Source organism: Galeopterus variegatus, unplaced genomic scaffold, assembly GCF_000696425.1.
Source record: "Galeopterus variegatus unplaced genomic scaffold, G_variegatus-3.0.2 Scaffold11208, whole genome shotgun sequence".
NCBI lineage: Eukaryota > Metazoa > Chordata > Mammalia > Dermoptera > Cynocephalidae > Galeopterus > Galeopterus variegatus.
In genome coordinates, this window is record NW_007737319.1 from 9,246 (window position 1) to 22,131 (window position 12,886).

The 12,886-nt window shown below is 36.1% G+C and overlaps 1 pseudogene across 1 annotated transcript; it reads right to left on the reverse strand.

The window, feature by feature from the left end:
* Positions 1–10: 10 nt before the first annotated feature.
* Positions 11–729, reverse strand: LOC103610468 (annotated as a pseudogene). The gene has a single exon (XR_552217.1). The product of XR_552217.1 is annotated as a mediator of RNA polymerase II transcription subunit 27 pseudogene (transcript).
* Between the last annotated feature and the right edge of the window lie 12,157 nt (positions 730–12,886).

Consider the following 12,886-nt stretch of genomic DNA (forward strand, 5'->3'; position numbering starts at 1 on the left):
GGTCTGTCACCTTCTGGAATACTTCATAGTTGGATTTGGATCATATATCAAGCTTGCAGTCTTCTGTGTAGACATTTTCATTATCTTCCTTTACTATTGTTGGATCAATGAATAGGCTCTGCATGACAATGATCACTTTCGACCCTTTCCCAAGGTTACCAGAAGCATTGCTGATGTTCCATTGGGTCTGGATAAGTAGATGGACATTTCAGGAAATATCCTGTCAATGCAGCTGATCATGTCATCATCATATTGAGGCAGTAAGGTGAGAGTCATGGGCTGAGTCTTTGGTCTGCATTTGGCATTAGCAGAATGCTTCAGCAACTATTGATTCAAAAGGCCAGATGCTAGACCTGCATGGCACTGCAACTTGTTTGACCACTTATATGCTTGAAGGAGTTGACTATAGAGAGGGGTTTTGTCCTGCACAGGATCCAGGCTTAACAACCCACTGTCATGGAGAGGATGGTTCTCAGATGGCTTGCTACCAAATTGCTCAGATGTTCTGGCTCACTGAGGTCCCAGTTGATAGAATTCAAGCTTTCCTGGAAGTGTGCAGTGAAGGACTTCTCCTGGCCCTCCATTGTCTCCTCGTTCCACATGCCATTCTTCAGGCAGTAGAACGCCCTACTCACGCTGGAGCACAGCGCCTGGATGGCACTGATGGCATGGGAAAATGCCTCCAGATTCACTCTGACACTCTGCACATCAGCCACGTTGTCACCACCACAGCGGGCTCTCCCTGTTTGTGCCTTTAGAGTCATAGCTAAAAAGGCATTGTCTAATCCAAGATCATAAAGATTTACCCCTATTTTTTCTCCTAAGAGTTTTATAGTTTTAGCTCTTAGATTTATGTCTTTGATCCATTTGGAGTTAATTTTTATATATAGTGTGAGGTAGGGGATCAACTTCATTCCTGGAAGGCAGCTATACTCACCGCTATACCACCAACACTCCATCTTCATTCTTTTTGTGTATTGATATACAGTTTCCTAGCATCATTTGTTGAAGGGATTCTTCTTTCCCCTGTGTTAATTTTCAGAATCAGCTTGTCAGTTTCTTCGGAGAAGCCTACTGGGATTTTGATAGGGATTGCATTGATTCTGTAGATCAATTTGGAGAGTATTGCCATCTTAACAATATTGAGTCTTCCAATTCATGAACACAGATTTTCTTCCATATAATAAGAAATAAAAGATATTCTTCAATTTCTTCAACTCTGTAACAATTTTTATCTTAAGTCTATTTTATTATTATAGCCACTCCAGCTCTTTTCTGGTTACTGTTTGCATGGTATTTATCCATTGTTTTAATTCCAACTATTTGTGTTTTTTAATTTATTTACATTTAATGTCCTTACTGTTATAATAGAATTTATGTGTACCATTTTGGTGTCTCCTAAGAGTTTTATAGTTTTAGCTCTTAGATTTATGTCTTTGATCCATTCGGAGTTAATTTTTATATATAGTGTGAGGTAGGGGATCAACTTCATTCCTGGAAGGCAGCTATACTCACCGCTATACCACCAACACTCCATCTTCATTCTTTTTGTGTATACTCACCGCTATACCACCAACACTCCATCTTCATTCTTTTTGTGTATTGATATACAGTTTCCTAGCATCATTTGTTGAAGGGATTCTTCTTTCCCCTGTGTTAATTTTCAGAATCAGCTTGTCAGTTTCTTCAGAGAAGCCTACTGGGATTTTGATAGGGATTGCATTGATTCTGTAGATCAAGTTGGAGAGTATTGCCATCTTAACAATATTGAGTCTTCCAATTCATGAACACAGATTTTCTTCCATATAATAAGAAATAAAAGATATTCTTCAATTTCTTCAACTCTGTAACAATTTTTATCTTAAGTCTATTTTATTATTATAGCCACTCCAGCTCTTTTCTGGTTACTGTTTGCATAGTATTTATCCATTGTTTTAATTCCAACTATTTGTGTTTTTTAATTTAATGTGTGTCTTATAGGCAGCATATAGTTGGACCGTTTTTAAATCCATTTTGTGATGTCCTTTAATTGAATGTTTAATTTATTTACATTTAATGTCCTTACTGTTATAATAGAATTTATGTGTACCATTTTGGTATTGTGTTTGATATGTCTTATGCTTTTTCATTCCTTTACTCCTCCGTTACTGCTTTCTTTTGTGTTAAATATATATTTTCTAATATACCACTTCAATTCCTTCAGTATTTCTTTAACTATATTTTTGAGTTATTTTTGTAGTGGTTGCCCTTGGCATGAAAATTACCACCTTAATTTATACCGATCCAATTGTAATGAAATCAATTTAATTTCAATAGAATTCAAAAGCTTTGCATGTGTTGTATGTTACTGCCTTCTTTTGTGTTAAATATATATTTTCTAATATACCACTTCAATTCCTTCAGTATTTCTTTAACTATATTTTTGAGTTATTTTTTGTAGTGGTTGCCCTTGGCATGAAAATTACCACCTTAATTTATACTGATCCAATTGTAATGAAATCAATTTAATTTCAATAGAATTCAAAAGCTTTGCATGTGTTGTATTTCTGTTCCCTCCCCTTTCTGTGTCATGCAAATTAGGTGCTTATACATGGTGCACCTGTCAACACAGCTCTGTAATTATTGCCTTATACAATTGTCTTTTAAATCAGTCAGGAGAAAACAGTGTTACAAACAAAAATACATTAATATTGTCTTTTATATTTACCTTTGTAGTGCCTTTGCTAGAGATCTTTATTTCTTCAAGTTACTGTCTAGTGTCTTCTCACTTCAGACTGAAGGATTTCCTTTCTTGTAGAAAGGAAGCATTTCTTGTAGGAAGGAAGTGTTTCTTGTACAGCAGCTTTGCTAGCTAAACATTTCCTCAATTTTTGTGTATCTGGGAATGGCTTAATTTGCCTTCTTTTGTGAAAGATAGTTTGCTGGAAATGAGACTACTTGTTGACGGTGTTTTTCTCTCAGCAATTTGAATATTTCAAATTCTGGCTCCATGGTTTTTTATGAGAAATCTGCTGTTAATCTCAGTGTGTATGATGAATTCCTTCTTACTGCTTTCAAGATTCACTTTTTGATTTTGGCTATCAATGATTTGATTATGTTTCTAGGTGTACATCTTTTTTTAGTTTATTTTGCATAAACTATGTTCAGTTTCTTGGACTTGTAATCAATGATTTTTATCAAACATTAGTTACATTTTGGTAATATAATTAATTTGGGAAATTTTGAGCCATGATTTCTTAAAATATTATTTCTTCCTCTTTCTCTCTTTCCTCTTCTAATGAGCCTCCAGAAGACTCTGGGATTCTCTATATATTTTTCTTAATTATTTTTTCTCTATTCCTCAGACTGAATAATGTCAATTAACCTATCTTGAAGGTCACTGATTTTTTCATTTGTTTGCTCAAATCTACTGAGTCCCTCTAGTAAATTCTCATTTCAGTTATTGTACTTTTCTGTTTGATTCTTTTTATAGTTCTCTGAACATATTAAAAATAGCTGATATAAAGTCTTTATTTAGTAATTCCAACATATGGGCCTCCTTAGGAATACGTATTGGAATTTTTTGTTGAAAACTGGACATTATAAACAATATAATGTGGCGACTCTGGAAATCAGATTCTCCCCCCTCCCCAGGTTTTATTATTGTTATTTTTTGCTGTCATTGTTTGTTTAGTAGCTTTCTGAATTAATTCTGCAAAGTCTATATACTCTGTCATGTATGGCCACTGAAGTTCTGCTTGTTTAGCTTAACAGTCAGGGAATAATTAGACAGATTTCTTTAAATGTCTGGACCAATATTTCTCCCAATATTTTAGGATAGACTCAGTGTGCACATATTGGTGCATGCCCGTAAAGCTCAGCCAGGCAGTTTACAACTCTGCCTAAGCCTTTGCTTTCTGTTTACACAGCCTCAAGATCAGGCTAAGGTGAGAGCTTAGGGCTTTCTCAGGTCTTTCCTGAACATGTGCATAGTCTTGTGCATGTGTGTGGTCTTCTAGATTCCTAGGAATGTGACAGGGCTTTTTAAAGCCCCTACAGACATCTCATTCCCCAGCTTTTCCTTTTAAGCTTTTTGATTAGCCTATTATTTGCCCTATTGGTATCTACCACCTCAGGCAGCAGTGAAGTTAAATAATTCCAAATGTCTTTGACGAATGCCCCAGAGACAAGGCTTTCCACACTAGGCAAGCTCCAAGCCAGGTCACATAAATACAAGGAACCACCATGTAGGTCAAATGATGACAACTTTCTGGGAATGAGGCTTGAATCTCCAACACTGTTCTGAACACTCCAGTGGCTGCCAGTTTGTTGGTTTTCACTGTTATTGTGGGCAGTTGGTTTTCAAGGCTAATACAGAACTGGGGTGAGGTGAGATGGGAATAAGACAAGTTAAAATGCCAGAAAACTCACCGTTCTTATTTCAATTCAGACTTTGTATTGAATAAATACTCCTAGATTGCTGAAAGCCTTTGGTTAATTTCCAGAGATTTGAAAAATATTGATTCTTAAAAGTTTGCCACTTTTCTCATTGCTTATATGGAGTTTTGCAGATCCTTTACTCTGCCATTTTTGCTGACATTACTTAATTTTATTGATTTCTGGTCTTATGATTTCTTTTTTGACACTACTGTAGGTGCATTCCACAAATGTTGATATGATGCATTTCATTTACATTCAGTTACATGTATCTTTTTTCTTTGAGACTTCCTCTTTAACCTATAAATCATTTAGAATTCTGTTGTTTTATACCCAAGTGTTTAGAGATCTTCCCATTGACTTTCAGTTATTGATTCCTATCCTGATTCCATTATCTTCAAGGAACTTAGTTTGTATAATTTCAAGTCTTCTAAATGTCTTGAGGTTTGTTTTATGGCCCAGGATATGAATGGTCTGATTTTGTGAATGTTTCACAGGTACTTAAAAATAATGTGTATTTTGCCATCATTGGGTCATGTGTTCTTTAAATGTTAATTAGATCTTGTTGGATGGTGGTGGTGTTCAGATATTTTAAATCTTTGCTGACTTTCTGTCAGTTTCGGAGAGTGGGGTGTTGAGATCCCCAAGTATAGTTTTGAATTTGTCTATGACATTTGTCAAATATATATATCCATACACATATACATATACATGTAATTTATCACATTCTACTGTTAATGATGTTTTACCACTTTAAATGAAGTATAAAAACCTTACTTCCACCTACCCGCTTTAAAAATATAATTCTATGATATTTTCCATACATACATTGAGTACCACATCAGATGGTGTTATGATTTTTGTGTCAAAGATTAAATATTATTTAAGAAACTCATAAAAAATGAGATAGTCTATTATATTTATCCCCTCACCACTTTATAAGTTTTTTTACCCATTTTATCATTTTTATTTCCCTTCTGCAGTTCCAAGCCTTCTTCTGTTACCTTTTCCTTGGAAAATGTCCTTTAGCTGTCCCTTAAGGCTAGACCTGCTAGCAATGAGTTCTCTCAGTTTCCTTTGTCTGACAATGTCTTTATTGATCTTCATTTTTGAAGGATAATTTTGCCAGATGTAGAATTCATGGTTGACAGTTCTTTTTTTTCTGCACTTAAAAAAATATTGTGCCACTTTCTTTAGGCCTTCTTGGTTTTTTGTGAGAAATTTGCTGTCATTCTAATTGTTTTTCTCATATAGGTAAAGTGTTATGACTCTGGATGCTTTCAGATTCTTTGTCTTTAATTGTTAGAGGTTCGACTATATGTGTCTTGGTGTCGATTTCTTTGGGATTCTGCATGGTATTCCCTTGGTTTCTTGTATGTGTTGTTTTATGGGGCTTTTTTGTTGCTGCTGTTGCTGTTGTTTTTGCCAAAATCAGGAATATTTCAGTCATTATTCCTTCAAATATTTTTTTCATTTCCATTTTCTTTCTCCTCTCTTTCTAAGATTCTAATAATATGCATGTTAGATTTTTTCATTATAGTCCTGAGTCTCTGTTCCTTTCCTTTTCAGTTTATTTTTTGGCGTATTGTTCAGATTGGGTTATTTCTATTGTTCTGTCTTCAATCTCATTGTTCTGTTCCTCTGTCATATTTTGTTTTCTAGCATTGAGTCCACTTAGTGAGTTAAATATTTTTTGCTTATTGGATTTTCAGTTCTATAATTTAATTTCCCTTTGGCTCTTTTTTTATATCAACTACTTTTCTGAGATTATCCATTTTTTATGTGTTTTGAAAATGTATGCAATTGCCTGTTGAAGCATTTATATGATGACTGCTTTAAACTCCTTATCAGATAATTTCAACATATGAGTCATTTAAGCGTTGGCATCTGTTGATTGTATCTCTTGCTGAAATTGTGATTTTCTTGTTTGTTGCTATGATGAGTGATTTTCATTTATGTCCTGGACATTTTGTTTATTATGCTGTGAGACTTTGAACCCTATTTAATCTTTTTTTTTTTTTTTTTTTTTAGCACACAGTCACCCATTTTAGCTGTAGCATGCAGATCAAGGTGTGGGTGGGTATTCAACTCCCTCCTGGGGAGTTGCAAAAATGGTTAACCAGTGCCTCCTACTTCCTTGAGTGCATATGAGTAGGGTGAAAGTTCAGCAGCCCTGCTAGCACCAACTCACACTACCTCATTGTCTTCAGGTGAGGTATAAACCCAGCTCCCTGCTAGGCTGAGCTGACACAGGGGCACAGGGACATGGATGGGTAACTAGCCTTACCACAAACTTTCTCCTTTAGTTGCCTTGATAGCAGGTGGGGTGGATGCTTGACAAAGCAGTGGACCCCGCTGACAGTACTGAAGCAGGAGAATTGGAGTCCTGCCCTCTTCTGATGGGTGGAAGCTAGAAAATTAGCACCCTGGTTGTCCCTGCCAACACCACCAAGTGGGCAAATCAGAGCTCCACTCCTCCTTCCTCAGGCCTGGTAGGGGAGATAGAAGATTAGTTTCTCATTGGGCTTGGTGGAAACCTTGAATAGGGATGTTTTTCCACTTGTGTTTTCTGGAGTAGGGAAGACATTCTGTTGTCTTATGCCTCTCTTCCTGGTCCTTTGTTCAAGGGAAATAGGCTTTTCTTGGAGACTTCTTTTTAATTTACTGTGCTTGTTGGTGGTGCCAGGTTGCAAGCTTCACTAGCACTCCATTCAGGATACATAGGAAGCAAAAAGGAAATCCAGGGAACTCACCACCGCAGTACCATAGAACTTGGTCAGTATGACTTCTTTTCACCTTTCAGTGTCTTCCTATAGGAAGCAAAATGGAAGCCCGGGGAACTCATCACCTCAGTCCCAAAGTCCTTAGTCAGTATTACTTCTTTACACTTTTCAGTGTCTTTCTATGCTTGTTGGTTATGATATATCCTGAATTTTTTAGTTGTAAGAGGGAAGACTTGGGAAGACTGTGGATATTCTATCTTGGCTGGAAGCAGAACTCTGAAATTATTTTTTGTGAAGACTTATAATGATGTGGAAAATGCTTAATGTTAAGTAAATAAGAAAGATATAATTTGCATATATTAAATAGTCTCATCCATGTAATGCATTTCAGGACTGGAAGGAAACGTACCACACGGTCGATGATGTTTATTACTGAGTTGTGAGATTAGGTGCAATTTTTATTATCTAAATGTTAATAGCTTTCTTGCATATTCCAATTTTTCTACAGGGTAAAAGAAATAACTTTTACTACAAAGCATATTTACTTAAATGCCCTTCATACATTGAGCTGTCATCTCCCTTCCTCTTACTTTTTTTCTGTTGGTGATAGTTTTGCTCACCGGAAATACACAGAATAAACACAACCTCTTTCCCCTGAGGTTCCATAAAACATTCAAAGAAATCTAAATTCATTTAGAATATGTAAAGATAAGTCTCTCCCTCAGATTTTCTCACCCATCTTCACCTTCAGTTTATTCTTACCAGTATTCTATTATTTCTACCTCCAAGGACATTCTTTTTGAAAGGCAAAGTGGAAGAAAACTAGGAATTGGTTCGTGGCTGTGCCCATCTTCACCTTCAGTTTATTCTTACCAGTATTCTATTATTTCTAGCTCCAAGGACATTCTTTTTGAAAGGCAAAGTGGAAGAAAACTAGGAATTGGTTCGTGGCTGTTGGTCATCTTCCCAGACTAAGTTAGTTGCCGATTCTCTGTGCACCAGATAAATTTGCTCACCTCTGTTAGGTCCCTGACAACCTAGGCTGCCATTGTAGCTGTGTTTTCACCTTGAGGCAGAATAAGTTTCTTAAGCTTCTGTCCCATTCTTCTTTTTGTCACATTCACTTTGCAGAGTGTTGAGGCACTTAGCATAGTGCCTGGCATGGAAAAGGCCCTCTCTAAATATTAAATTGGATGGATTAGTGGATGAATGGATGGACAGGAGGAATAAGCATCTGTTGGATAGATGGATGGATGAGTTAATTAATATCCTCAGTCAGTGCTGCACCGCCTGATTCCCCCAATCTGATCACTCTCTGACTCTCAGCCTCAACATATCCCATAAGCTTCTGTGTGTACATAGCTGTAGTGTCACGGAGGTTTACTTTACAAATCCGAACACCCTTTGAAATGTCCTTTTTATGAGCCCTGCTTTTAATTTTTTGTCCACTTTCACAGCATATAGCAGATAATGAGATTTCAGGAATACATTTTGTAATAAATTGGTTGGAATATTTTAGTCGTTTTCGTGGGACTAGCTAATTTGGTCAAATAGTTAATTTTTCCTACCCACTGAGGCAAGCCTCATTACATTGAGGCATCTATTTATCCATCAAGTAGCTATGAAGTGAGTGAGGATTAAAGAGACTTAACTTCTGAAACTCAGAATTATTAGATGAACAGTGAAAGACCTTAGCCACATCCAGGGAATGGGGGGGACAGGATCCATCCCAGGGAGGGTCACATTCCTGAAGCAGCTCAAGTTTAGACTTTTGATGTTATCTCCAAACAAGGTCCTCCATATACCCCAAATAGCATAATGATATTACCTTGTATGTTCTTGTTTTAAAAGCATTAATTTATTAAACGGAAGCATTTTAAGTATACCACAATTTTGAAACCGTGTTTTAGGATTTTATCTTTTTTAATGTATCAGGAATCTCAAAAACTGGAAGTGCCTAAGGGCCTTTCTGGATCTTTAGGAAGATGTGGGAATTAGAACGAATATTCTTTAAGATGCTGATCACGATGGCTTGGAATAACCTGTCCATCATTACCACAGTTTGTCCTTCTAGAATAGTGAGCAAATGGAACAGTCCTGGGTGAGAAATCATACCAAAGAAGGTGGAGTTAAACTGCACTTGCTTCTTTGGCTCTGTGTTTGCTTCAAGTGGTGTCCTCTGACTTTACAAGAGCTCCAGTACACAGAGGGATGAAAGTATCTTTGCAGAATTCTACCAGGTAATCTCTTGCTGCAAGGGTCTATAGTTTTGGCTCATTTTCTGTGAACACAAACACAAGAGACTTTCCTCTCCACACACATTTTTCATACTCCAGAGCAAATCTGGACAAACAAACTTTTCAGGTAATGGATGCTATTTACCTCTCTGAATGCCATTGTTTCTGTTTAAGAAGAGGGAAAAAAACAGGTTTTCCTGAAAGACACAGACTGTATAATAGCATTGTCCTGGGTGCTGCATTTTCTTTTCTTATTTCTATACGTCCTTCTGTTTGGCTTTTTATTGACATTGCTCTGTTGAGGGAAGATGATTGAGCCCAGGAAACCTCACACAGATAAAGTTAAACATAATAATTTCTCCACCATTGGGTAAAGCAACCTACAAGTGCTTTTGCATTGATTGTCTTTGTTCATAAGAGTCAATAATATATTCAGAGTTTTTCCAGTATAATTGCAATTGGGATGCCTTTTTTCAATCTTTCTTTATCTCTCTGAACCACTTCACAAAAAATTAAATTTAAATACATTTGTTATAATTCCTATTATTCATTGAGCTTAATTTATGGAGGGCCAACTAAGTGCAAGGCACTGTTCTAGGTGCACAGGATAAAGCAGTGAACAAAACAGACAAAGGTCCCTGTTCTCATGGAGCCAACTTCAAGCAGGAGAGAAAAACGAGTGAAGAGATATCACATATATCAGTGGTGAATGCTATGAAGAAAATGAAGCAGTGTAAGGCAACAGAGAGTGGCAAGGGATAGGACCTTACTTAGGTGACATGTGCTGATGAGAAGAAAGTATATTCTTTAGTTGTTGGGTGAAATGTTCTGTATATATCTGCCAGGTCCAGTTGATCTAAGGTATAGTTTAAATCCTGTGTCTCTTTGTTGATTTGTTGCCTGGAAGATCTGTCCCATACTGAGAGAGGGGTATTCAGGTCACCCACTATTGATGTATTAGGGCCTATTTCTTTCTTGAGGTCTGAGTGTTTGCTTACATATCTGGGTGCTTCAGTATTGGGTGCATACATATTTATGATTGTTATGTCTTCTAGCTGGATAGATCCTTTTATCATTATATAGTGGCCTTCTTTGCCTCTTTTTATGTTTTCCAGTTTAAAGTCTATTTTATCTGATATAAGAGTAGGTACTCCTGCTTGTTTTTGGTTTCCATTTAAATGGTATATCTTTTTCCATCCCTTCACTTTTAGTCTGTGTGTGTCTATAGGTGAGGTGGGTCTCTCGATGGAACATTCTCCAGGATAGACCACATATTAGGTCACAAATCTAGTCTCAGCAAATTTTTAAAACTTGAAATCATTCCAGGTATCTTCACAGACCACAATGGACTAAAAGTGGAAATCAATAACAAGCAAAACTCTGGGAACTATACAAATACACAGACACTAAGCAATAGGCTCCTGGATGACCTGTGAGTCCAAGAAGAAATTAAACAGGAAATCAAAAAGTTTCTTGAAACTAATGAAAATAAAGACACATCATACCAAAACCTGTAGGATGCTGCAAAAGCAGTACTAAGAGGGAAATTTATTGCAACAAACACTTATATCAAAAGAATGGAAAGACTTCAAATAAAATAACCTAATGCTACACTTCAAAGAACTAGAAAAATAACAATAATTCAATCCTAAAGGTAGGAGATGAAAATAAATAATTAAGATCAGAGCAGAACTAAATGAAATAGAAATCCAAAAAATAATAGAAAAGAACAACGAAACAAAAGTTTTTTTTTTTGAGATGATAAATCAAATAGATAAACCATTAGCTAGGTTAACTAAAAAAACAAGAGAGAAGACCCAAATAACAAAAATCAGAAATGAAAAGGGAGACATTACAACCAATACCACAGAGATATGAAGAATCATTATAGACTATTATAAACAACTGTATGACAACAAATATGAAAACCCGGAAGATATGGATAAGTTTCTGGACACATACAAACTATCCAGACTGAACCAAGAAGAGACAGAACACCTGAACAAACCAATAACAAGCAACAAGACTGAAGTGGTAATCAGCAAAGAAAAGCCCAGGTCCGGATGGCTTTTCAGCTGAATTCTATCAAGCCGTTCAAGAGGAATTAACACCAATTCTCCTCAAACTATTCCAACAATTCAATCCTAAAGGTAGGAGATGAAAATAAATAATTAAGATCAGAGCAGAACTAAATGAAATAGAAATCCAAAAAATAATAGAAAAGATCAACGAAACAAAAGTTTTTTTTTTGAGACGATAAATCAAATAGATAAACCATTAGCTAGGTTAACTAAAAAAACAAGAGAGAAGACCCAAATAACAAAAATCAGAAATGAAAAGGGAGACATTACAACCAATACCACAGAGATATGAAGAATCATTATAGACTATTATAAACAACTGTATGACAACAAATATGAAAACCCGGAAGATATGGATAAGTTTCTGGACACATACAAACTATCCAGACTGAACCAAGAAGAGACAGAAAACCTGAACAAACCAATAACAAGCAACAAGACTGAAGTGGTAATCAGCAAAGAAAAGCCCAGGTCCGGATGGCTTTACAGCTGAATTCTATCAAGCCGTTCAAGAGGAATTAACACCAATTCTCCTCAAACTATTCCAAAAAATTAAAACAGAAGCCACTCTCCCAAACTCATTTTATGAGGCCAACATAACTCTGATACCAAAACCAGATAAAGACATGACAAAAAAGAAAATTACAGGCCAATATCCTTGATGAACATAGATGCAAAAATCCTCAACAAAATATTAGCAATCAGAATACAGCAACACACTAATAAAAGTAAACACCATGATCAAGTGAGATTCATCCCAGGGATGCAAAGATGGTTCAACATACAAAAGTCGATAAATGTGATACATCACATCAACAAACTCAAGGACAAAAACCATATGATTATCTCAAAAGATGCTGAAAAAGCATTTGACAAAATTCAACATCTTTTCATGATGAAGAGTCTCAAAAAACTAGGTATAGAAGGAAAGTATGTTAACACAATAAAAGACAACTATGACACGCCCACCACTAGTATCATTCTGAATGGGGAAAAACTGAAGGCTTTTCCCTTATGAACAGGAACAAGGATACCGACTCTCACCACCTCTATTTAACATAGTACTAGACATACTAGCCAGAGCAATCAGGCAGGAGAAAGAAATAAAGGGCATCCAGATTGAAAAAGATGAAGTCAAACTGTCCCTATTTGCAGGTGACATGATACTATATATAAAAAACCAAAAGACTCTATCAAAAAACTCCTAGGGCTGGTTAATAATTTCAGTAACATTGCAGGATACACAATAAATTCCCCCAAATCAGTTGCATTTATATTCTCCAATAATGAACTAACAGGAAGAGAAATCAAGAAATAAGCCCATTTACAACAGTTGCGAAAAAAGTAAAACACCTAGGAATCAATTTAATCAAGGAGGTGAAAGATCTCTACAATGAGAACTACGAACCACTACTGAAAGAAATTAAAG